Source organism: Miniopterus natalensis, chromosome 4 (assembly GCF_054644295.1).
Source record: "Miniopterus natalensis isolate mMinNat1 chromosome 4, mMinNat1.hap1, whole genome shotgun sequence".
NCBI classification, from domain to species: domain Eukaryota; kingdom Metazoa; phylum Chordata; class Mammalia; order Chiroptera; family Miniopteridae; genus Miniopterus; species Miniopterus natalensis.
In genome coordinates, this window is record NC_142084.1 from 59,965,408 (window position 1) to 59,969,606 (window position 4,199).

Consider the following 4,199-nt stretch of genomic DNA (forward strand, 5'->3'; position numbering starts at 1 on the left):
CTTGAGTCGCTAATAGCTTAGAGGGAGAGAGGCATTCGCAAAGTGCTATGGGAGTGCTGACAAGGAGTCTTTAACTGAAGCTGGGGGTTTAGGGACAGTTTCTTAGAGGAGGTGACACCTGAGCTGATGTTGAGATAAAAGCAAGCTTGGAAGTGAGGTAGAACAGCATCAGCAAGAGTACACAGGTTTGCCACAACACTGTTGGAACTACAAGCAGTTCTGTCCTGTTCAGGTGTGAAATGTGTATCCCTGGGTGGCAGAATAAAGCCAGCAAACCATGCTTACAGCCTGCACTTTGTCTTCAGCTAATAGGGAATCATGAAGAGTTCTCATCGGGGTATGATGTTTTTATGTTTTAGATAAACCTCTCCAGAGCCCATTTGAAGGATGAAGTCAATGGAAGACAGACCGGCTGCTGGGGACTCTGGAAAGATGTTGACTGGAGCACACTTGTATGAACCCCTGTCCCCTTCTCTATGCCGGCATCATCCCTGGTAAGAAAAGCGTGGTTCACTGCTGGAGCCGGAAGGAGAATCCCAAACACATCTGGAGCTCTGAGTGTGAGGCAAATGTGGTTATGGGCCAGTAGAGGTTTGGATTTGTGCACCATTATTTGCAATGCTGAGGGAAAGCCCAAGGACCTTGGAGGAGGCCAGACGTTCTGGCAGAGCCTAAGCCAGAGCACACTGATCCAAAAGTGCATGCCTGGACTGTTGGTTCCATTGATCCTGGTCTTCGTCAAGGGGAACTTCCTTGCTGGGCTGAGCTGCTCTCTTTCCATGTGGTTGGGAGAGAACTGTTTCTCCCGTAGTTCCCGAGAACCTGAGTGGCTCCCCAGGTGCTTCAGTGGAGAAGGGTCAGCTTGAGAGGTCACTTGGCTCTGACCTAAGGAAGAAGCAGTCCCTTCCTGTACAGAGAGCTCCCCACTGCCTGCAAAAGGCCAGCATCCTGACTCTCATTAAGTGATGCAGATAGGCAGAGAAAGCCCCTAAGTCACTTAAGGGGCTCAGCAATTTGAAGGCAAACCTACCCAAAACAAGACTAGGGAGTTCTGATTTAGATTTAGGAAGAAGAGATTTTAAAAAAATTATACAAACCCCACAGAACTATTAGGCTATACTGCAAAGGAATGGTCAAAGAGAAAAAATGTTTCTGGAAATATAAAATTATTTCTAAATTTTAAAAAGTGAACAGAATATCTGGGGGGCGGGGAGGTAGAAATGTGAATAATTTAGTAATCTGGAATATCAACAAAGGGACCAGACCTATAGATTATTAAGATCCCTGCTCAGCTAGCAAGTGATTCACAGGGATTAAAACAAAACAAGGGGGCCATATTATTCATATACATCTTACAAATTTTTAAATCCAATTATGATTTTAACTAAATCTTGCTACATTATTGTTTCTCTACTCGAAGATTGTGTATGTACTGCAAGAAAGATTGTGTATGTATTGCATTTGGCAATATCATCTCCTGTAACATTTCAGTGAATAGAATTCAGTTCTTCTAGGCTGGTGTATTTACATGTCATTTGCAGGTTATTGTTTACATTTGTTGAGTTTTACTTTCATTGTAGTTACTTTTTTATTGTAATGTCTAGAAAACCAGTGAGATGGAGAACAGGAGAACATTTTATATCAAAATCTATTGGAAACCGTGAAAGCAACATGTAAGGGAATATTGATTGTAGCTTAAAGTCTATTGCAGCACAGCAGGTCCTCGATAACATCATCTTGTTCGGCCTCGTTGTGAAGTTTGGACGTTACCCCCATGTCTGTGTGGGTTTTCTCCAGGGACTCTGGTTTCCTCCCACATCTCAAAGATGTGCAGTTAAGTGACTGGGGTGTCTACACTGTCCCAGTCCGAGTGAGTGTGGGTGTGTGAGGGGCCGTGGGAAGGAGGGGCATCCTGTCCAAGGTGGGAGGTCTCACCTTGTGCCCTGAGCTGCCGGGGGAGGCTCCAGGCCACCCAGGACCCTGAACTGAAATAAGCAGGTTGGAAAATAATGACCTTACTTGTTTTCATTCAGCTTTCTTAAATCGATTTACAGCTCAGATTTATTTCAGTGTTTAATATTAGCAATGTTTGAAGTCTATATTTAAAAGTTTGGTGATGGCCCTGGCCGGTTAGCTCAGTAGTTAGAGCGTTGGCCCACAGACCAAAGCGTCCCAGGTGATTCTGGCCAAGGCCACGTACCTCGGTTGCAGGCTCGCCCCGGGTCGGGGCGCGAGTGGGAGGCAACCAGTCGATGCGTCTCTCTCACATCGATGTTTCTCTCTCTCTTTCTCTCCCTTCCACTCTCTGGAAAAAGAAAAAAAGTTTGGTGATGTTTTTGTCACCAGAAATATGCTGTAGGAACTGAAGTCTATGGTAAAATTGGCTTTGTTAGGCATTTCTCTTAAAGGCGCAATTTCCAAGAAGCTATTGAAGCTGTTAAGTAAGGACTTAGTGTATTTCTCTAGTTTACAAAGAAGGATGGTGGCTTGGAAGTGGTTTCATAAAGCGTAAAAATCGAGGCGAAACACAATAATACGAATACTACAGCTCAAAGGTGGGATGTGCAGAAAAGGAGGGTGTGACTCTATGGGCTGGAACAAGTAAAATGGCACAATTTGTCAAAAGACGAGTGCAAATTAGAAGTATGATCATAATTAGAAATTGGATTTTGTTGGACAGGTCATTCATTTCCCCCCAGTCCTTAGTATGTTGTCTGATATGAAACTTTGTCAAGTAGTGACACAAAGCCATTAAGGTCCTTGCAAATGAAATATAGAAAAACCTCTTCAGTAAAAATAAACTTCTGATTAATTTTGTTGTTAAAGGCAGAAGAGAGACCAAAACTAGAGGCATCGTTCAGAACTGCAATCTTCATAGCACACAAAAAAAGAGGCATCAGTTACATTGTTGATGCAAAGCTCGTAAAACCAGCCAAAAACTGATGATATATATACTTGGGGAAAAGCACATAACTAATTATTGAAAAATTCAGTTAAAAATGATACTTTTTAAAAAGTAATGTTGTTGGACATCACAGGCACTATAAAAGAGCAATTTCTGTCATGTGATTGGACAAAACTGCTGATGTATAGAGTATGAAATAGGTCTTAGTATATGTGTGATACAGGAAGGAGAATGGCTTAGAGACTTTTTGTCTTGTTTATCACTACAAAAGCACATACTGCTGAGGATATTTTTTAATTTAGTTACTGATTAGCTCGTGAGTGATGGTGTAGACTGCGAAATAAGTGTTGGGGTCTTCTCTCAACATACCTAGCTGTGTGTAATGCAAGGAGGGCCATTCATCACTCTGCAAACAAAAAGGTTCGTCAGTAATGAGGATTCACACACTGCTCTATTCACTGAGAACAGCTGGCGGCCAACAGTGGGCATCCTGTACTAACCAAGTCTTTTATTTTCTGCATGCTGGTGCTTTGACATCTGGGGCCTTGCTGACACTCGAGGGACTGCCCCTCCCTGGGTTAGCTGATTTCTAGAAATAGGAAAGGAAAAGCACCTGAATTGCCTTTTATATGCAAACCAACCCTACTCCTACCCCTAATCACCTCCTTTATCAGTTCTCACACTTCTGTGACTTTCCGTCTGTCTGAATCACTCCAGGGCCAGAGAGCAGACAACTAGGGACAGTTTCTGTGCCCCAGAGCCTACAGAAATTATTCAAATCAGCCGATCCAAACCTGTTTACCCTTCCTCACCTGTTCCTTTCAAAGAAAACTACAGTAAAGGGTCTTGTCCATGTTTCTCCCCCTCTCCCTCTGCTTTTTGACCAGCCCCGGTACTACCTCATGTGGCCCACCCACAGCACTGCCTGCCCCCCACCTCTTGGGATTTGTATAACTATCTGTCTTTTCAGTGTCAGTTGTCTCCTGGACTTTTGGCATCACATACCTGAGTAATAATAAAGTCAACATTTTCAAACACATTTTGACCCCAATTCAAGGTTAATAGAAATAGTGAAAAGTGTAACTTCATCCAAATTATACCCACTGGCAGTATATATTTTTAATGTGCTAGGTCAGGAAACAGGCACCTAGTACAAGACGTTTTCTACACTGAAGTACCCGCGCTGTCAGAGACAGAGCAGCTCTCAGAGTTCTTGATATCAGGAATGAAATAAAAACATTTCTACATCACATGGATAATGTCATAAACTCCATTCCTAAGACTTCAAGTGTTT